Source organism: Macrobrachium rosenbergii, chromosome 5 (genome assembly GCF_040412425.1).
Source record: "Macrobrachium rosenbergii isolate ZJJX-2024 chromosome 5, ASM4041242v1, whole genome shotgun sequence".
Taxonomy (NCBI): Eukaryota; Metazoa; Arthropoda; class Malacostraca; order Decapoda; family Palaemonidae; genus Macrobrachium; species Macrobrachium rosenbergii.
Window position 1 is genome coordinate 11,280,686 of NC_089745.1, and position 24,055 is coordinate 11,304,740.

Consider the following 24,055-nt stretch of genomic DNA (forward strand, 5'->3'; position numbering starts at 1 on the left):
GGAACTGAAAAGCAACAAAGGGAGGCTATGCTGACATCACTCGAATGAGACGAGAGCAGAGGGCGCGTAGGAATGAAGTGGTGTTTCTCAGTCTAGAAATTACCCAGGAGAGGAGAACCGGACCTGTATCCAAGACTGAGGAGACCTGCTCTTGGGAAGATTCTAATTTACACAGAGGACCCGTGAATATATTTTCATTTCAGTAATTGGAATATGATATATAAAATTCAAGCCTAGGGTCAAGTACTAGGACCTATGAGGTCACTCAGCAATGAACGGAAAATTTAGAGTAAAAATGTTTCAAAGGTGTAACAGGAGGAAAATTTCGCAGTTTCACTATGAAACCATTATTAATAGAGGGTGGAAAGTACGATGGATGAAAGAGACTATGAACAGAGGTACAGTGAAGGGGGGATAAAAGGGGCTACAGCTAAGGGATGAAGGGACACTGCAAAGAACCTCAAGCACTGCCTTCAGTGCATCGCTTGAGAGGCATTGACGGCACTAGCCCCCTACGGGAATTTCAGTAATTGCATATCTAGTCGTAGACAATAGAAGCTATCTCCAGTCGCTTTTATATTAAGTTCCTTAGTATAACAAACTGCACAGTTTCTCCCCATGATCTTCAAAGAGCTTAGTCTGGGTATTTAATATTTTGTTTTCATATTGTGATAAGAGTAAAAAGGGCAATAAATTTCACTGAGTAATTCGAATTTAGAACTGAGTCATTTATTGTTATTACTCTCGTGCCTGGTGTAATAATTACACCAACATTAACGCAGCTAACATATCTCTATTTGTATTCATGTATGCACGTGTATATATATAGACTGCAAGAAAAACCTTCATAAATATATATATATATATATATATTTTATATATATATAATATATATATATATATATATATATATATATATATATATATATATATATATATATATATATATATGAAAGCTTCAAATCTTACAATCTGGCTCTGGAATAGTTTACCTGTTTAGTACAAACAAAAGTGCTATATTAATCGGTATTAGCTTGCCTCACAAACAAATGAACCGAACTGAGTCTACCACTAACAGTAAATCAGATTCTGGACATTAATTAAATTGCGTATTATCGAGTGCAAGTTCATTTTTCATGGATATCTCTATGCAAGTCGGTAGAGTTGCGGGCTAGCACTCGCCAGGCCCGAGTTCGAGTCTCCGGCCGGATAATGAAGAGTTAGAGAAATTTATTTCTGGTGATAGAAATTCATTTTCGCTATAACAGTTCGATTCCACAATAAGTTGTAGGTCCCGTTGCTAAGTAACCAATTGGTTCTTAGCCACGTAAAATAAGTCTAATCCTTCGGGCCAGCCCTAGGAGAGCTGTTAATCAGCTCAGGAGTCTGGTAAAACTAAGGTATACTTAACTTCTTAGCTCTCATGATTGGTTCCACCTCCTCTCTTCTTATTACATGGCCATAGTTTCTCAGACGGACTTCCCTCCCTAGCCTTCTCCTTTACATTACATATACCCCACATTCTTCTTGTATCTTGACTCTCTCTCCTTTCCAGTACTGATATTCCAGCAATCCATCTCACCAGCCTCATCTCGGTTCTTTCCAGCAGTCCCTCCTCTTTCCTCTAAGTGCCCAAGTTTCTCCCCCATATAATAGTAGCGGCCTCTACCTCCAGTCCTAATATGTATATATATATATATATATATATATATATATATATATATATATATATATATATATATATATATATATATATATTATATATATATATATATATATATATACATATATATATATATATATTTATATGTATGTATGTATGTATGTACGTATAAAAGGCCCATAAAACACTATTTGAATGTTGCAACCATATATTTCAGGCACTTCCAACCTGTTCACTGGAAAAATTTTCCAGTGAATGGGCACAGACGGAAGTGCCTGAAATATATGATTCTCGGCTACCAATCGGGAGGGCCGGGGTTCATATCCTGCTGCCCATCAACCTAGAGGTCCGAATGGGCCCAGCAACACACTGGCCGCACGTCATAGGCACTGGGACCTGCTCCCCTACTGGCTGTCGGCCTAAGAAACAGATCAGCGCCTGCCCTATGAGCCTACAGAGGCCCAGGAGGACTTTAACTTTAAGTGATATATACTGTTTAAATATATATATATATATATATATATATATATACATACGGAATTTTGTTAAAAACATTTCATTGTTAATATTATTAAATTACCTGAACAAGCCCATCTATCAAATTCAAGCTAGAAATATAAAAAAAGGTTATTTTTAGGAATTGTTAGATGTGAATAATACCAGTTTAAATTTAATAAAATATTTTTCTGGACATATTTAAATAAAAATCTCTTTCTCTTCCATGTTCCTGAGAGCAGTTCGTGTGTCAGTCCTGAATTACAACATTAGGAAAATAAGTAGGGACATGTATTATCCAGCTCATATTTTGGATACTTACTACAACGAAGTCGTGAGGTCATTTTATAACAAAAAGGGACAGGAAGCCAGAATTACCTTATAACACGCATGTCTGACTTGTTTCTTCGGCTTTGAGTTCTTCAAATCAGAGCTGAAATTATTCACAGGAAACGCAATCTTTTCATAAAATAATACATTAAGAAGCATGCTTATAAGAAACTGTTCTACAAGAGTAGCAGCAACATTGTTTAAATTAGTTTAAAAAGACTGTGTACAAAAAGTGACTCATTTTACTTGGACCAGACAAGTAAGGAATTATCGAAAAAGCAAATCAACATAAATATCTGGCTAGAACTGGCCAGAACAACAATACTCATATTGTGTACCGGAATGAAAGATCACATAGGACTAATTAGTCTATGAGATTTATGGAAACAATATGGGTGTTACTTTGGCTCGTTATCTACGCGTCACCTACTTCGAGGTGCTATACTAGTACTAAACATGGAGAAAGCTTCTTGGGACGCCGTGTTTAGTACTAGCCCCCTTGAGATCAAAGTATTATATACACCCATTTCTATACTTTGTGGTCGACAAATTAAACGATACCTTCGCACGGCCGTCTACTTGACATTTACCATAAGATATTTAGTACTAGCAGCTCGAGTAGGTAGCACCACAATATTCTTACCTTTGGTTATTTTACTGTAGTAAAATAACAAAAGGTAAACACATTGTTTCCAGAAATCTTCTGAAATCTGCATTAATACAAGTAATAAAGGAAAATAACATTAATTTTAGCCTAGGTCTGTACTCTCTTACCACCATTCTGCACAAGATATTAGAAGGGGATTTGAAAGAAAAGTTCAAGAATGTGAGTAAATACGTGTTCATGTCCTTGGCCTCTCCCTGATTTATTCAGCTGTTCCTCGCCTGATGACACACCTCAGCAGTAGTAGTGACCTTTGTGTACACTAAGGTGACGCTACACCCCTTTAATCCTAGTTGTGATGTGTAAAACTGACTTCTGTTATCTTTCGTTTGTAAAATTCTTGTACACTAGTATGAAGCTTTATACAAAAGCGAGTTACACAGAAAAAAATGTTAAAGTAAATATGCTTAATTATCGGATCCCTGTTCAATCAAGAACTCCAAGATTGTGAGCCAGTGGTTTCCTAACCAGCACAGCGAGTCACCGACAAACTTAGCTCTTTTTTTTAGAAGACAGCACAATGTCTCTCCGACAGGTTACAACAGAGTAGGAACCTTTTGGGAAAATTTTTTGTAAGAAGCTTTTGGGAAAATTTTTTAAGTCGTTTGAAAGTTCAATATTCTTCGTCTGTGACCCTCTATAGAACAGCACAAAGAATTTAGGCTTAAGGCCAAGCACTGGAACCTATGAGGTGTTTCAGCTGACGCTGAAACAGAAACTGATAGTAAAAAGCTTTGAAAGATATAACTGGAGAAAAATCTCGCAGATGCGCTATGAATCAATTGCTAGGAGAAGGTGGAGAGTGAGACAGAAGAAAGAGAATATGAACGGAGGTATAGTAAACTGAGTGAGAGGAGTTGCAGCTAGGGACCGAAGGGACGCTGCAAATAACCTTAAGTAATAACTACAGTGCACCGCAAGAGGTTCGCTGACGGCACTAACCCCCTACGCAGAAGGTAATGCCATGGCATGTATCGCTAACACCAAGTAAAATTTCACTGACATAAAAGGTTTATAAATATCCAATCCGCAATATGCTATTTCAACGCTACGCTGAGTTGCGAGGCCTCAAGGCATTTATCAGCAGTAGTTGAATAATCTTGTATCTGTTAACGAAGCAGTCTACAGGTCTTTTAAAAATAAATGGTACTAAATAATCTTAAATGATAAGAGTCGAACTTCTTTGTAGGTGTATAAAATGACGAATGTACAGGGTGTTCATCCACTGTTCAGCACGTACAGTAGGAATGCGTTTGACCCTTCATTTATTATTTAACATATAAGATAAATACACCTATTTGAAGCGTTTAACTACACTTCTCTGAAGAGATGTATTGGTATCATTTATAATCTAACGCAACTCTCATGCTTTTATTCTTCTTGGAAGCAATAAAATTGCACAGTTGCCGTACTTTCCCAAAGTGCATCGACAAAACTGTAAACAAGTATTTGTTTGTTTTATCATGAGTCTTTTATTGTTGATGCTGCGTGGGCAAGTTACGGTCATCTAGGCTTCTATGTGTATGTTTATCTTAGATTACATTTGTCAACTGCGTCGTTTGTGGACGCGGACCTTGTGGTCACTGAACACCAGTTCTCAACGGACATGTTATACGTCACGCAGAGAACTCGTCGGTTGTAGGTGAAGGGTTTTTCGCAATGTTAACAACGTTACATATATATTGTATTAAAAGTGTACAGTATTTTGGCTTTTCACTGGTCACGCAAATTACTAGTCATCATCAATAATGATTAGCCTGGCATATTCCGCTGATGTAGCGTGTCGGACATTCGCTACTCGTAACTGTATCCTCTCCTGTACGGCCAATTAATAATTAATAATAAATGTGTTAAATAGATGCTTCTATATCATTTGATGTTTAGTCCTAGAGTTCAACTCTTTTCCTTTCCATCACTGACTTGAAAGATGAATTTAATCATGTATCTTTAAGAACATCTTCAACAAGGACAACAGCACAGGCCACTACAGTATAAATACTTTCCCCAATGCATATTTTTCCTCCCAGTTCTCTTCTAACTTGGAAAACCTATAAACAATCATACTATCCCGGTCTATTAAAATTTTCTGAGTATAAACAGCTAAAAGTGAAAAAGGCCAGACGTAAGTGATTTGATAAGCAGCATCTAATGTTTTATGATGGGTAATGTTTTTAACACACTGCAACAGGTTTGACTTTAGACGTAGCAAGTTCTCTGTGGTTACGTGACATAGCAACCCAAGCAATTTAGCTGCTTTCGTACTGGACGAACTCAATACGTGTTACCAAGCACATGCACAAAAATATTTTCTTACGACCGAAAATTTATAGCTTTAATGTTGGGTTTCATTCTCTAGTTAAATTTAATCTAGAAAAAAAACTGAACCTTCATCTAGTACAGCTACCAATAATGACTGAGGTTTAGTTATATAAATCCAGGGTCACCTTGCACTATCGGTCTAAAAGTCGATGTCCTTACAAAAGATGACGCAACATTTGGTAGTCTTGAAGTGTTAACACGTCACCCAGACAAACATTTAACGATTCTGAATATTTTACTCTGACTCGGGCAGAAATCCTACTTCTGTATTTATAAATGACTCCTATTATGTCCACAAAACGAAAAATCTTACCCAGACTACGACATAATCCTGAAATCAGATATTTGAAGAAAAGAAAAAAAAAAAAAAACTGGCATTTTGAAGTGGTTGTATTGCGTCATTAGTCAACAATGCCCAATGTCATTGAAAAAGAATTTAATTTCAACAGGAAATGAAAGATAATCGTTATACCGTCAAAGTAACCATTTCTTTTAATCCTATTCTGGTTGTTATGTCAATGAAAAGCTTCCGCGAAAATTAAAACCTTTCATATTTGCTGAACAGCCAACGTCAACAAGTATTAACGTACAGTTGCTGGTGAATAATTTCCAAAATTTATTAAACAACTGTGAATGGTGACCAATTTTCACTTGAAATGCAAGTGTTGAAAACAATACTGAAAGATTTAGAGAGAAAAATGTCTGTTCTTCTTACTGAATAATATCTACAGTAAATGCTGCAGTTGTTCTCGTGATTGATTCGCCCTCTACAGTAAACGAATGATCATAACGGCGCTTCCTTGATATCATAACTATGACGACCTGATGCATTAGGGCACAACGGAGCATTTCGCTTGTACATGGTGCAATACCGGTAGCAATGTACATCAATAGACTTCGACAAAGAACACAATGGCCCAACGCGTTTTTTAGTTCGCTATGTTATTGGCTGCCATCACGCACCATGTTGAAACAACCACATATGTACAGGCATATATAAAAAGGAATGAATATATGTGTACATACACATTCATACATATATATATATATATATATATATATATATATATATATATATATATATATATATAATGTGTGTGTGTGTGTGTGTTTTAAACCTCATAAATTAGCTCCTAGAAATATACTGCTCGTTAAAATTTCCTCCGGCAATACATAGGTAGTATTTATTGAAGTGTTCCAACCAAACATTGCTTAACTTTTCATATGTAAAATGCATGTGCAACAACTCTTTGCAGCTGAACTGTGCAATGTCTACATTTATCTCCTGCAGAAATCTGGACGTTCCCTTCCATAACTTTTAGCCCATGTTCTTTTGAGCAAATATAGTTGAGTAAGGTTACCTTACTTCGGTAAACCCTTCATCGCATCGTGAATTAAGCGACAGACCCGCTGGGAGTAGACACTACCATGGATCCACCTGGCCGGCGCGATGGCTGGTTGTAAACATGGTCTAGAGACCGAGGTTGGGACAAAACCGATTGGATACCAGCGCAGATCCTTGTCCAACTCCAAAGTTAAGTATACTTAATCTAACCAGACCACCGAGCTGATTAACAGCTCTTCTAGGGCTGGCCCGAAGGATTAGACTTATTATTAGGTGGCTAAGACCCAATTGGTTACCTAGCAACGGGACCTACAGCTTATTGTGGAATCCGAACCACATTACAACGAGAAATGAATTTCTGTCACCAGAAATAAATTCCTCTAATTCTTCATTGGCCGGTTGGAGAATCGAACGCAGGTCCAGCAGAGTGCTAGCTGAGAACGATACCTACCCGTCCCATGCGGAACTCCAACTCCAAAGTGTACCCGTACGTTTGGTATGGTGTAAAAGGGAGGTAAGAGACCCACCGACTCATCCGATATGGAAGGATGACTCAACCGCTCCTTCTTGTAAATGAGACCTTGAACTGAGCCCCTCGATAGAGCTTTTCATTTTCATACCTGGCTTATCTCATTTTCATACTATGAATGCAATCCGTTCAAACGATACCTTAAAAAATTGAATCTACATAAGCTTTCAGCTGATGACAACGACGTTTAGTTCTTTGTAAATCGATGAATTGTTGCGCACAAGCGCTTACTCTACAGAATGCGCATGCGCACTAGCAGTTATAAACCTCAAACTCTTCAACTGTTCGAAATGTCATTCTGCTAATTTAACGTAGGGTTTCACTCCGAACTGAACTTATATCCTTACCGAATTCCATTAAGGCGCTTAGCTCTTCATCTACAGTCGACTTTCTTTCATACTTTGGCTCCCGTCCTTTGATTATTGCTGTAAAATTACAGCATATATGTCTTACTAAACATCATGTAAATTTCCTTATATTGTCACATTTACTGATACTTCTTATCGGCTTTCTTCACATAAGTTCAAAGGAATGCACAATACATACATATGCATACACACAAAATGCATGCCCGCATGTGTCTGATTATTAGCGTAGTTAGAGGTAGGTAGTTATAGGTAGGTAGAGAGAGAGAGCGCGCAACAACGCACTCAGTGTCTACCCGGGTAAATGCCCTTGTGCTCAATAATGATTATCTGTTTACGAATGACAACCAGTGCCTTTGTGACCAACATGTTTATCAATTAAATTTACATGAAAAAAAAAATGGTAATACGAGATGCGTCTTGCACTAAAACTGGTGGTGTAAAAAATGCCATTGATCAGTTAAAACAGAGAGTAGCCACGGCACTCCTTTGAACACTACAGTAGGAACAAAATGGCTGCCTTTAGGGAAGGCCTGTACTCGACAATGGAGTCGCATGAAGTCTCTAAGCCGTGATCTCTGATATTCACCATGATTTTCCTTTTGTCATTTTCCAAAAGGAAATTTTCGTTGCCTTTTACCCTTGAATTAAACTATACGGCACGGTTTTCCAATGGTTTCCCCGAAACAGAAGGTAAATATGGTGAAAGAAAGCATTACATCTCATCACTGAGAAATATTCTTAGGCCACGACAGTTTTCAGACAAATATATATATATATATATATATATATATATATATATATATATGTGTGTATGTGTGTGTGTGTGTGTGTGTGTGTGTGTAAATTTCTGACTCACATCAGGACCGAACCGGTCTTAGTCCAGGGCGTTAGCAATTACTCAGCGCAGGAATTGCTGAGCAATCGGTCCAGATGTGAGTAAAAAATATATTTCTGTGAAACACGTTCCCAGAAAGTGTTATTTCCATCATATGAGTATGTGTATATATACAGTACAGTATATATGTGTATATATATACAGTATATATATATATATATATATATATATATATATATATATATATATATATATATATATTCCAGTGTAGACAAACTTCATGAAAAAAACTGAAAGAACATTTTTCCGATAGAGAAAATACCGATTGTACTGTACAGTGCAAAACACTCTTATGTATAATTACAGCCAGAGGCACTTAAAAAATGTTTCTTCCTAAGAAACCGACCAAAGAAGTGAAAATACATTTTCCCTCCAGTATAGGAAACACTCTCGAACTATGATCAAACGCTTGTACACAGAAAACATTTTTTAACTCTGGGATTAAGGACATACAATCATTAGTCAAGAGTAAACGATGGTGGGCTCTTGAACTAAAGGGGAGACATTGAACTATGGGGAAATGTTCGGTAATAGAAAACATTTACGAATTACGGAGAAAATTGGAAATATAACATTTCTAAGCTACGGAAAAGAGTTTGGAAATAGAAAACATTTACGAATTAGGGATAAGCGTTTGGTAATATAACATTTCTAAGCTAAAGAAACGCGTTTGGTACTAGAAAACATTTACTGATTACGGAGAAGCATTTGGTAATATAACATTTCTGAGCTAAGGAGGAACATTTGGTAACAGAAAACATTTACGAATTATGGAGAATCGTTTCGTAGGACCATGTTTTTCTGGAGTAAGAAGAAACGTTTAGTAATATATAAAACGTTTCCGATTAAAAGAAACGATTCCGACTGAACACAAGAGCCTATCCAAACGTTGTAAAAAGTTTTCGACCTAACGTTTACTCCTCTGCTTTCACTCTGACTTTTCGGAGACAAGGATGCCGAGTCCATCCCTATGCCCCCAAAAGATGCCCACAAGACGGGAGCTTATGCTTTAAAAAATATTATTTTGCAACGCAAGTTTAGTGTGCTGAAAATTAATTTTATTAATACATGGGAACTAAAGATAAAAATTGGCCATTTCCTCTTTATTTTATACTTTTAAATTCTCACTAACAGAGAGCACAAAAAAAATTTTCTGACGAACAAGAATATCATACACTGTGCCATTAACTGGAGAGAGAGAGAGAGAGAGAGAGAGAGAGAGAGAGAGAGAGAGAGAGAATGCCGGCATTCTGGAGCAAAGCAGTCCAGACACTAAAGAAAAGATACACATGTTTTTAATGCAGGCTAAAACTGTCAAACTTTTGTGACAAAGGAACAAATTGCTCCCCTGTTAGAAGTCTAAAGGGAAAACACACACATCCTGTGAATGAAGGGCAAAAAGGTAGAGTGAAAACGCAAGAGAAGGAGCTCGCAAGTTTAACTTAGCCCTCCCCACTTGGGCTTGTTTCATTCACCGGCTCCTTCACCGAACCGTGACCTCCAAGCTCCACCTCTTTGGTCTAGAGCATGGTGTAAGAAAGAGGGTCTTTCTTTCCTAGACAATGGTCTACGAAAGGGCGAGTCTTTCTCCTAGACCATGGTCTAGACAGGACCAAGGGCAGGACATTGGACAGAAGCAAGCTTCGCCACTATTGGAGCAAAGTTCCAAAACGTGTTCGGACGATGCCAATAACGGAAGTTGCCGGAGGCCACCATACAAAACCGACAGTAAATAACGAATTCAGAAAGGGAAAGTTTCTCCAATACTTAATTGTATCTCCTCTTCCATTCACCAATCAAGATCGTGATGGAAACGTGAAGCCTCAATCTCGGCCTTAATTTCAATTCAGAAACTGCCCTGTTTAAAGCAAAAAACAGAACATTCGACGAAACACGATGCCTAAATATCCTGGCTTTCAAATTACTTTCATTAATTTGCGGGATAAAACCAGTATAAACGTTGCAGAAAATAATTTCACATATACATTAATACATTACACCAAAAACAAGCACTGAAACGATAAATTAATTCTATTTTATTTTGAAATACGCTTTTTAATGAAATCTGATTTGAAAAATGGTCGTAATCACACAACCACATACTCGCTTGAGTTTTACCGTGGTGCAAGCTATTTACAAAACTGAAAACGTACATAAATAGAATGTCAATTGGATACCCCCGCAACCCCTCGCCTTGACAACAACATCCAAGTTTAGAAATGGGAAGCAACACACAAGATGATAATACCAGCACTTCTAGTGGTGACTCATTCCCTAAAGATTTTCTTTATTCCTTTGTCCACTTGCCTCAGTATGTTCTTGGTGCCAATTATTACCAATTTTTTAACATTCCAAGTCTGAATTTCTTCCGTTTTTCATCTGGCAATTCACTATCTGCCATCCGGGACCAGACAAGAACCGTGCTTTGTGAACAATTCACTCTTGCGAGCTGATGTGTCTGTAAATGAAATCTCAATTTTATAATGAATCTAGCTTATCAACCTCGATACTCACCTGCAGTTGGATCAAGGTATTGAATCAGTCATCGGAGATTAGTAATACGGAAGGCTACATTAGGAAATGATTCAGTTATAAACAAAGAGAGGAAAAACACCGCAATTCATTAATTATACAAAATGCTAGTAGCTTTGAGAGTTCTATTACACAAATCAGTGCTTTGGGAGTTCAACATACTAAGGAGATTGGTTTCTCAAAATTCTTTTTTTGGGAGTCCTATATAGCAAGGAGAGTCGTTTATCAAAATCATTTTTTGAGAGAGTTCTACATAGCAAGGAGAGTGGTTTATTAACATAATTTTTTTTTACGTAGGAAATGCCATAGATCTGTCTCTGTCTGTCTGCCTCTCTCTCAGGCACTATATCAAGAACTATTTCCTGTCGTACGTACCCAAAAACGTTCTGACGACCTCAAGGGCTATCATCCCAAATGATTTCCATATGCATCTTCTGGATAGTTGTGTTCTATTTTTCAGTTTGCAAAGCATGTGGGAAAATACGTGAGTGGCGATTTGTTGACTGTTTTAGGCGACAGCAATATTTTTCTGACAGCTATTTCTTGGATCGTGAGGAAAAACAATGATGGTAAAAGAGGCTTACGGCAGAGCAAATACCAGAACATCCGGTGCGGTTTTAGAAGTTGCCTCATGGTTCCAAAACTCTCTCTCGCTCGCTCGCTCGTCCCTACTCGCGCTTTCATACCCGATGTACGTCAAATTCAAAATTTCCTCTACAAGTTTCTACTTGCCGGTACTCCTGACTATTAGGCATAATGTAGGACACCATGCTTCAGTGTTCGAGTGAATATTTTTACCATCTAGTAAATATTGCTTTTTGCCACTGCTTAAATGCAGATTCTATTCACCTAAGCTTGTACGAATGATCTTACCATAACGTACTGTTCTAGAAACGGCCCCATTCGCAATTATGGCCACAGTTCAAATCTACCAAAAGCGACCAAGAAGGGAATCAATATTTTTTAATGTAAATACCCTTATAATGTTTTTTCTGATTATGAGCTAATTACTCAACCGTTTTTCAGAGGAAAAAAAAACAAAAGTACACATTAAATAGAACGAAAGGGTGAAATGTTTAAACGTTGAAGTCGACAACATCTAAATGACACAAGCACATGTTAACCAAATGGACACGTCTCGAGTTGAACTTACAAAGAATTGGATACACATGATACAAGAAAAAAAAACACACACACAAACAAACTTACACAGACTACTAATAATGTGGGAATAATAACAAAGATACAATAAGAACAATTAACATGCTTATCCAGATCCGGAGAAAACCAGCCTTGAAGACGCTGGGTCTAGCTTCGACATGTTCATTTAGATTCGTTGTTCTTTGAACGTATTTGGCGGTTTAAAAACACTTTTGAAATTGTTGAAATTTGCCTCGTGATGTCCAAAAGGTTCTTGGGGCTATTGCACGGCACATACAAGAATTGCTCATATGCGTAAAAGTTCTATCTGGAAAAATCAAGAAACGAGACGAATCATGTAGCCTATGATGTTACGTAGCTGGAGAGCCTTTCCCACCAGGCCAGGGAAAGATTATTCGAGAGAGCTACTGGCTTGTCAAGAATGCTAAATTTTCCTGTTTTTTTTCAGTAACAAACTTTATTTATAAAAAAAAAAAAATCGTTTATTCTTCCTCCGAGAAAGTGATCATGAAAGGAGACTCGATCTTTCTGCGAAAAACTTTTCTATACTCAGCAAAAGATTTTGTTTTCCCTCCTTTCCAGCGGCTTGGTTAAGATTATTAATTCAGGAGAAGACAACTTTGACTATGTGTATGTTCGAAATGTTGGACATAATTCAGTTTAGAAATAGCTACATTTGGTTCACTGTATACTGAGAATCCCATAATACCGGCGGAAAGTGTAGCCTACGCTAAGAGTGTAGGCGATGCCTATAGTACCACAAAACTCTGCGCTTATCCAACATACATTCTGGAAGCGTGCCGTACGACAACTGCATCAAAAATGACAACTGCATCAAAAATGACGTAATCGGCAAGAAGGGCGAGAAATAATGCGCTGGTTATACCCAGCCAACAAACCCACCGACTTTACGAAAACGGCGGCGTTAATATTAATTAAGCAGTACAAGCACAGAGTACCTAAAAAAAAAAAAAAATAGGAATGCAAAGTTCTCGAAAGCACGCTGCTGGCAGAGTTCTTGGTAACGCCTTAAAACGATGAGAGCTGGTGTACACAGTTACAACATCTTGAACTCAACAAGGTGATTTCAGTATGCGGCGAGGCCAGAGTCAGTACGTTTAGTCGCCCAGAAGACCGAGACTACGTAGTACGGTAGTAGGTTCTCGTCAGTGAAGACTGAGACGTTACTCCAGTGTTGCCAAACCCGCGGTTTACCCGCCCAATTGGGCTACTTTTGAACTGCTTGCCGCGGCCTATGAAATGGTGCCGCTACTTACCTAAAATTGGGCTACTTTGGTGACACAAAACCGCGGCATCACTAAATCCGTTTTATAGGCCTTTACAAATGTAATATTTCATATTTATTGTAACGGAAAGACGTATACTGAATCTACCTCTATTTTGGATTTTAATAAATACTGTTCCAAGCATAATAATGAAATATTAGTTATTTTTCGTTTTACCAGTTGGTTGATCAGACTGTCGCCGTCTAGCCACTAAACAGCAGAGCCGTATATAGTGTCAAACGTGATGCTTTGTGTGGCTATATTTAAAATCATCGATAACAGCAAATATTCTATAACAATACTAGACCTCATTACAGCATTGTTACATAAGGACACGAAGTTGTCATACAAAGCTAAATATGGAAAGAGGTCGTGGACGACAATTAGAATGATGTCAAAATTCTCTGACTTTTACAGCTTTTTGGAGCGCATATCAGCAAAACTGCGCCCAAAACGTTTCGGGAGTACTACAGGATAGTGTACTGGGACCCACATTATTGGTATGTACGCTGTCATTGGCTACGAAACCAACGAGGTAAATTATTTTCACTCGTTTTTAGACAATGTTAAAAATATCAAGTCTAAAGAAATGGATAGACAGAAAAACACTACATCAAATGAGGACAAATCTGTATGCATATAACCATAGTGAAAAATCACCTCAAAACTTCATACGAAAGTATTGCAAAGAAATAACAAAGGTAAAGGTAAAACGGACAATGATACCTTGGAGTACTTATTATTGACACTCAAGTGTCACAAAGTGACAACAGGGCATTGCCAAATAGGAAATGTAGCTTTCATATCATCAAATCAATAATGAACAAACCCCTACGACCTACGACTTATCCCAGCTGAGTTTCACAGTTCTTCGTTGGAGGGGTGGATAGAGCTGTCGCCTAGCACGCTGTTGGCCCGGCGTTCGATTCTCCTACCGGCTAATGAAGAATTAGAGGAATTTATTTCTGGTGATAGAAATTCATTTCTCGTCATAATGTGGTTCGGATCCCACAATAAGCTGTAGATCCCGTTGCTAGTTATAACCAGTTGGTTCTTAGCCACGTAAAATAAATCTAATCCTTCGGGCCAGCCCTAGAAGAGCTGTTAATCAGCTCAGTGGTCTGGTTAAACTAATATATACTTAACTAGCTACCTATTTAAGCATGAATACAAGAAATGAACTTGGACCCACATTTCAGCAATGAGTATGGAACCGAAATACTTAAAAGAGACCATTTGGGTCATATATTGCATTAAGTGTGGCTGCTGCAGGAACAACCATGAATAAAGACAGGGCCTCTGAACTCACAAGTTTTCCAAGAAATACAAACGTGTCTAGACTTTGAGATACTGAAGAAGCAGCAAAACGAACGAAGGTTTTACTTCTTCAAAGAGGCAATCAATGCAGTTCGTTGATGTGAAGAGTTGTAACCGAGGGCAAGCGGATGTTTATTTAAGTGAGTCACAAAGGACGTATTCTGTTTGTCTCTTTCTTGACATACTGGCCCAGTCGCATAGTACGAATAAGATATTCAGCATGAGAAGCTATGTATGTCCTTTATTTTGCCGATAAACAACCTCTTTTAAAAATAAACTCTGGCTCGTCCACACATAGTTTCCAAATTTAATGTCGCATCACAGACGTGCAGCTTCAAATTGATACAAAAACCGGTATTCTTCCCTACAATGTAATTTGAAAGACGGTTAACAAAGGAAATTGTCGCTCACGCAATTGCGAAATGTTTTACTCCGTGGCAGATATGATTACAAATGTCAAGTAACCGAAAGGATTAAAGACTTGAATTTCAGCTATATACTAAAGGTGGCATTTTTTTTTAAACCGCAGAGGACAAAGGGATGGGGCGCACAGTACGCTTTTCTAGCCCAGGCCTGAAGAAAAAAAAAAAAAGAGGAAGAAAGGCGGGGCTTAACCAGGGGCGGCTCTAGGGTTTCCTGCACCCTAGGCTAATATTTTAATTTGCGCCCCCAGGTCCACCAGCTAGGAGATCTGGGGTGAGCAGTAGTCAGTAGGTCCCCATTGGGTGACATTTCGGGATAGTGTAATTGTAAATCCAGCTACCAAATATTAAGTTGAAATGCATTATGCGCACACACAAACACACACACATACATACATACATATATATATATATATATATATATATATATATATATATATATATATATATATATATATATATTAAATCTAGGTTGAAATTTACAATAATTCCATCATTATTTTTTAATATGTAACCATTGCAAGGGCAATTTTGATGCCTATAAAGATATATTAGACAATTAATGTATTCATAACATTATATTGAAAATGGCATTAAATAGAGCAAAACAATGATTTTTTGCTTATAATCTATTTAAAAAATTTTATTTAATAAGGAAATGTGCATCTGATAGTGAAATTATGATTGAGTATATAACAATCAATTATAAACATATGAAAATGAATGTTTTGAGTTATTTCTTTAAAACTTCAATCAGGGATAAGAAAAATGTAAGTGGTGAAGAAAATCTGACTCATTTTCCTTCCATTTGAGTGTATCCTTAGCTGAAAAAGGGGGAAAAAAAATAAAACATGGCCTCTACAACATTTTTTTTCATTCATTAATAGAACAAATCTTAAGTAACTAAAAATCCCCTAACTAAACTATTAAAGAAAAAGACTAGAATTCAATGTACTGAAAGGAACTGAAAGCTATGTACGTAGAAAACGCATAATATTAATCTCAGTTATTGAAGAGAATGTGATATTCTCTTCATAACTACGAACTGAATTATTCACAAAAAGACTAGAAATCAAAGTAGTGAGAATGATTAATAATTCTGAAGTAAACATGAAGATAACTCAGAAACAATTGTTTAAATTTTATATTATTAGGAACTGTTTACAATTACAACTTTCAACTATAATGTAATTGTAACTTTATACTAAAATTTATCAATATCTGTCAATTGCAGAAATGAGAAATTCAATTTTAGTGAGCACTGAGTCTTTCTAGATTGTTGGCTACAACTACAGATAACTAAAAATGTGCTTTCCGTGCCTTTTTCTTGCAAAATCAGCCACTAGATTCTTTAGATCAACTTTCTGTGCGATCTCGTTCTCAATAGAACCAATAGCTAGACCTACAAGTCTTTCTTCTGTCATTGTAGACCTAAATAAGTCTTAATTAATTTTAATTTTGAAGCTCCTCTCACCGCTCGCCACAGTAACAGGCAAAGTTAGCAGAATGCGCAAGGCAACAAATGTGTTAGGTACACTGTGAACCAGCCCTTGTTCACAAATGAACTTTAAAACATCCAGGGGAATGACAGTGTCAGGCTGAAGGCGGCGTGCAACTGCCTGAAGTTCATGACACAAGTCAGTGGCGTCTATGTCATTTGCTTTCTCCATCTCGTAGTGCTTTTTTTTATGTATAATTGTTATAATTGTTCTGTATATATATAATTGCTTTGCATATATATTTATTTGTTTATTTATTTATTTAGTTCCCAGTTCTTGCGCCCCCTTCATTCTTGCGCCCTAGGCGACTGCCTAGTTTCGCCTTAAGGACGAGCCGGCCCTGCTTTTTGGAATGGGTAAAGACTTCTTGTTTTCTCACTTTTCACTTTTATTGTTTTCATCATTTCACTCATCCTATCAAGTATTCCAGTTTGTGCATCTATTTTAACTCCAAATGCATTTCGTGACTCGACATCTCCGTATTTTCCATACGAGTTCATAACATCAAACCAGTCATTAACAAGTAAAATAAAGTCTGAGGTATGTTCCCAGTCATCACCTTCTAACATGCCATTCTCTTCCTAGATAACTAATAGAAGCAGCGCAAGATTTTGATAAAAGTCTAGCTGCTAGACACACGCGCTGTCTTTGAGATCCTGACACATTAAGATCTATTTCTGAGATCTTATGAGCTAATTTAAGTTCATTTTTAGTTTGCCGTATCATTTCTTGAATATACTGTGCTGATACGTACTTCCCATTGGCTAAAACAAATCCTGAGTCAATTAAATGGTTTCTTAATAACTTGAGCATAGGAGGTGCATCTGCAAAAACGAATATTCTCTATCTGCACATGGGTTCTTGAACGAAATTCTATTTGAGTTAATTGCGGTCTATACCAAAATGCTTCCAGATTCTCATATTAGTAGGTCCTAAGTCATGAACAATAGCAACAACGATATAACCTGCATTTTCAATTTCAGCTATTATATTCAGCAACTTATTGTGTAAATTTGACTCATCAAAATCATAAAAGATAGGCTGTTTCCACCTGCCAATAAGACCTCTTAGCATTATTACCTGGACATTGTTGTATGGTTTATACAGAGTGTCACTCCTTTATCATAACTCCATTCACTTGCTATATTCATTTCGTCAAATGATAGGACAGCAATGACAATGAATAGCGTCAGGCGACTGGCGACAGTCTGGCCGGCGTGTCCAACGATGACGTTGCACAAGGGGCGGGGCTACGTTTAAGCTCCACCTCGTGAACAGACCCTATCTGTATAGACCCTGGTTATACCCAGCCAACAAACCCACCGACTTTACGAAAACGGCGGCGTTAATATTAATTAAGCAGTACAGGCACAGAGTACCTAAAAAAAATAGGAATGCAAAGTTCTCGAAAGCACGCTGCTGGCAGAGTTCTTGGTAACGTCTTAAAACGATGAGAGCTGGTGTACACAGTTACATCTTGAACTCAACAAAGTGATTTCAGTATGCGGCGAGGCCAGAGTCAGTACGTTTAGTCTCCCAGAAGACCGAGACTACGTAGTACGGTAGTAGGTTCTCGTCAGTGAAGACTGAGACGTTACTGTTACTCAGGCAGTAGCTCCTTGGTATCATCACTACCGGCTAATCCAGAGTTGTGGACTTGGTTTTGCAACAGTGCATGATTCACGAGTGGCAAGAAACACGATGGCAGAGCACTTGGAATACAATTTAATTTCCTTATGTAGCCAGTGTATGAATATAAAATGCCGGAGAGTTCTACGTAGCTCGATAGATACTGAATACCAAGGTCTAAAGAAATATTCTTTAGACCTTCCTACATGCATTACTACCTAGCGTGACTACTTCTCAACGAGTTATTTTCAAAATATTTCAATTTCCCTTTCAAATGAAATTACTAACGATAAAATACGGAATTCATACCAAAAGGACGGTGCACCGAGAATGCCCGCGACTGGCTGGCTGAGCTGCACGTTGGCCGTTATTTGATCTAAAAACCGATATCTCATGGTGGTGCAATAGACGCATAATTATCCCTACATTAAGCACACATCTCGTGAACATAAAGTTTCATCATAGTGTTTTTACTAGGGATTTTATAATCCATTCTAATTAAATATCCAAATCATGTAGACAGTGAAATACAAAATTTGAATGAAAAGCAATGCTACTACAACTGACCTCATACACTGATTGACGAAACGCAGCCTTTGTAGCTTATTGCCTGGAGATGTATCAATGCGCCCTTGCAAATCTGAAATATAAAGTATTTCGTAAAATACGTAGCCGTTTCTTAGACCAAAAATTTTCTCAAAATAAATGTGCAAAGTTTGATTTGTTGATTTAATTCCACTAACTGGGGTCAGAGTAGGTAAGGCCATACTTGCAGGAAATACATGATCTAATGGAATGTAACATCTCAATGACGATACCCATTTGACTCTTACCCTTAAATACTTTACAACATTGCTCAAAATCGTGCATTTCAAAAAAAAAAAAACAACAATTTAAAAAATTATCTCAAGTTCACGTTTTAAATGCATAAAGACCAACTCCGTCGATTTAATGAAAAGCTTATTTGTGCAACATCATTGTGATTATTTATTAACAACATTCCTCAGGGTCTCTTGCACTCCATTTGCAGATTTTCAAACAAAATTTCCAGAAAAAATAACGTTGAAAATACAAGTTTGAGATCATTATAATCTATATATATATATATATATATATATATATATATATATATATATATATATATATATATATATATATATATATCAATACAAGGGCGATCAACTGAAACACGCTGATTTGCAACATTTTTATTTCGACGTTTCGTAATAATAACTCGCGACATCATTTGGGGAATCTGTTAATAAATCCAGTAACTGAAGAAACGACCATAAAATGCTAAGATTATCATAAAAAAGTAAAAAGACTATAAAATCCAGTTATAAATAAAAAAAAAATATTTAATGCTGAGACAGCCGACCAACCTTTAGTAAACGAGAAATGAAGACCGAGTGACGTTATATTGATTTTGTATAATTTAGATAAACCTCTTTCTGAAGGAGTCATGTAAAATTAAAATTTGGCATAAAATAATCTAATTTTGGTGCAGTAGGAGATTACCAAACCACCCATACATTATATATTTATATGTAATATATATATAATATATATATACGTATATATATATATATATATATATATATATATATATATATTATATATATATATATATATATATATATATATTGAAAAACTGTTGGCCAGTTGTAAAAAAAATATTAACTACTCCCAATACTCTTATCTTTCCATGCTATGGACACCAAAAAGATTCTAGACACCTGAACAGTTGAAGCTGAAAAAATTCCGAGGAATATTTTCCATTTTTATTTTTAGGGAAATAAAGGGTCATTTACATCAGAACCTACACATTTTATCTTTTTCGCCTTCAAAACAGCACGACAATTTCTGTTAACTGTAAAAATTAGAAAAAAAAAAAAAAAAAAACCACGGTGACAATGATCCAGACCAAAAGGAAAAAAAAATGATAAATATAAAGTTGGGCAAATAACACCCGCATTCTAGTAATGAAAAAGCGTACAGGAGAAACCTACAGATGATTATAAAACTTACTGACTGCACTATATAAACGAAGTGTCAAACGTGATGCTTTGTGTGGATATACTTAAAATCATCGATAACAGCAAATATTCTATAACAATACTAGACCTCATTACAGCATTGTTACATAAGGACACGAAGTTGTCATACAAAGCTAAATATGGAAAGAGGTCGTGGACGACAATTAGAATGATGTCAAAATTCTCTGACTTTTACAGCTTTTTGGAGCGCATATCAGCAAAACTGCGCCCAAAACGTTTCGGGAGTACTACAGGATAGTGTACTGGGACCCACATTATTGGTATGTACGCTGTCATTGGCTACGAAACCAACGAGGTAAATTATTTTCACTCGTTTTAGACAATGTTAAAAATATCAAGTCTAAAGAAATGGATAGACAGAAAAACACTACATCAAATGAGGACAAATCTGTATGCATATAACCATAGTGAAAAATCACCTCAAAACTTCATACGAAAGTATTGCAAAGAAATAACAAAGGTAAAGGTAAAACGGACAATGATACCTTGGAGTACTTATTATTGACACTCAAGTGTCACAAAGTGACAACAGGGCATTGCCAAATAGGAAATGTAGCTTTCATATCATCAAATCAATAATGAACAAACCCCTACGACCTACGACTTATCCCAGCTGAGTTTCACAGTTCTTCGTTGGAGGGGTGGATAGAGCTGTCGCCTGGCACGCTGTTGGCCCGGCGTTCGATTCTCCTACCGGCTAATGAAGAATTAGAGGAATTTATTTCTGGTGATAGAAATTCATTTCTCGTCATAATGTGGTTCGATCCCACAATAAGCTGTAGATCCCGTTGCTAGTTATAACCAGTTGGTTCTTAGCCACGTAAAATAAATCTAATCCTTCGGGCCAGCCCTAGAAGAGCTGTTAATCAGCTCAGTGGTCTGGTTAAACTAATATATACTTAACTAGCTACCTATTTAAGCATGAATACAAGAAATGAACTTGGACCCACATTTCAGCAATGAGTATGGAACCGAAATACTTAAAAGAGACCATTTGGGTCATATATTGCATTAAGTGTGGCTGCTGCAGGAACAACCATGAATAAAGACAGGGCCTCTGAACTCACAAGTTTTCCAAGAAATACAAACGTGTCTAGACTTTGAGATACTGAAGAAGCAATAAAACGAACGAAGGTTTTACTTCTTCAAAGAGGCAATCAATGCAGTTCGTTGATGAAGAGTTGTAACCGAGGTCAAGCGGATGTTTATTTAAAGTGAGTCACAAAGGACGTATTCTGTTTGTCTCTTTCTTGACATACTGGCCCAGTCATAGTACGAATAAAATATTCAGCATGAGAAGCTATGTATGTCCTTTATTTTGCCGATAAACAACCTCTTTTAAAATAAACTCTGGCTCGTCCACACATAGTTTCCAAATTTAATGTCGCATCACAGACGTGCAGCTTCAAATTGATACAAAAAACCGGTATTCTTCCTACAATGTAATTTGAAAGACGGTTAACAAAGGAAATTGTCGCTCGCAATTGCGGAAATGTTTTACTCCGTAGCAGATATGATTACAAATGTCAAGTAACCGAAAGGATTAAAGACTTGAATTTCAGCTATATACTAAAGGTGGCATTTTTTTTTAAACCGCAGAGGACAAAGGGATGGGGCGCACAGTACGCTTTTCTAGCCCAGGCCTGAAGAAAAAAAAAGAGGAAGAAAGGCGGGGGCTTAACCAGGGGCGGCTCTGGGTTTCCTGCACCTAGGCTAATATTTAATTTGCGCCCCAGGTCCACCAGCTAGGAGATCTGGGGTGAGCAGTAGTCAGTGAGTCCCCATTGGGTGACATTTCGGGATAGTGTAATTGTAAATCCAGCTACCAAATATTAAGTTGAAATGCATTAGCACACACAAACACACACACACATACATACATACATATATATATATATATATATATATATATATATATATATATATATATATATATATATATATATATATATATATATATATATATATATATATTAAATCTAAATTGGAAATTTACAACAATTCCATCATTATTTTTTAATATGTAACCATTGCAAGGGGCAATTTTGATGCCTATAAAGATATATTAGACAATTAATGTATTCATAACATTATATTGAAAATGGCATTAAATAGAGCAAAACAATGATTTTTGCTTATAATCTATTTAAAAATTTTTATTTAATAAGGAAATGTGCATCTGATAGTGAAATTATGATTGAGTATATAACAATCAATTATAAACATATGAAAATGAATGTTTTGAGTTATTTCTTTAAAACTTCAATCAGGGATAAGAAAATGTAAGTGGTGAAGAAAATCTGACTCATTTTCCTTCCATTTGAGTGTATCCTTAGCTGAAAAAGGGGGAAAAAAATAAAACATGGCCTCTACAACATTTTTTCATTCATTAATAGAACAAATCTTAAGTAACTAAAATCCCCTAACTAAACTATTAAAGAAAAAAGACTAGAATTCAATGTACTGAAAGGAACTGAAAGCTATGTACGTAGAAAACGCATAATATTAATCTCAGTTATTGAAGAGAATGTGATATTCTCTTCATAACTACGAACTGAATTATTCACAAAAAGACTAGAAATCAAAGTAGTGAGAATGATTAATAATTCTGAAGTAAACATGAAGATAACTCAGAAACAATTGTTTAAATTTTATATTATTAGGAACTGTTTACAATTACAACTTTCAACTATAATGTAATTGTAACTTTATACTAAAATTTATCAATATCTGTCAATTGCAGAAATGAGAAATTCAATTTTAGTGAGCACTGAGTCTTTCTAGATTGTTGGCTACAACTACAGATAACTAAAAATGTACTTTCCGTGCCTTTTTCTTGGCAAAATCAGCCACTAGATTCTTTAGATCAACTTTCTGTGCGATCTCGTTCTCAATAGAGACAATAGCTAGACCTACAAGTCTTTCTTCTGTCATTGTAGACCGCAAATACGTCTTAATTAATTTTAATTTTGAGAAGCTCCTCTCACCGCTCGCCACAGTAACAGGCAAAGTTAGCAGAATGCGCAAGGCAACAAATGTGTTAGGTACACTGTGAACCAGCCCTTGTTCACAAATGAACTTTTTAAAACATCCAGGGAATGACAGTGTCAGGCTGAAGGCGTGCAACTGCTGAAGTTCATGACACAAGTCAGTGGCGTCTATGTCATTTGCTTTCTCCATCTCGTAGTGCTTTTTTTATGTATAATTGTTATAATTGTTCTGTATATATATAATTGCTTTGCATATATATTTATTTGTTTATTTATTTATTTAGTTCCCAGTTCTTGCGCCCCCTTCATTCTTGCGCCCTAGGCGACTGCCTAGTTTCGCCTTAAGGACGAGCCGGCCCTGGGCTTAACCAAAGAGAAAGCTATAGACCTGGCTCTTAGAGACAAGTCTACAAAATAGAATTTGGAATTTAGGCCGTAGGCCAAGAGCTGGGGCCTATGAGGTCATTCAGCGCTGAAACGGAAATTGACAGTAAAAAAAGTTCGAAAGATGTAACAGGAGGAAAACCTCGCAGTTCCCCCGTAGGAAGATAACG

At 36.6% G+C, this 24,055-nt stretch overlaps 1 protein-coding gene across 7 annotated transcripts in view; it reads right to left on the bottom strand.

The window, feature by feature from the left end:
• LOC136838504 (uncharacterized) overlaps window positions 1-24,055 on the bottom strand; it is a 136,297-nt gene that overhangs the window by 100,338 nt on the left and 11,904 nt on the right. For 6 of the 7 annotated variants that reach the window (XM_067103560.1, XM_067103556.1, XM_067103559.1 and 3 more), the window contains exon 2: window positions 19,022-19,094. The exons of the other annotated variant lie outside the window; for it this stretch is intronic. The gene's annotated coding sequence lies outside the window, so the exon portion shown is untranslated. The remainder of the gene's footprint in view (window positions 1-19,021; window positions 19,095-24,055) is intronic. 7 annotated transcript variants of the gene reach the window in all.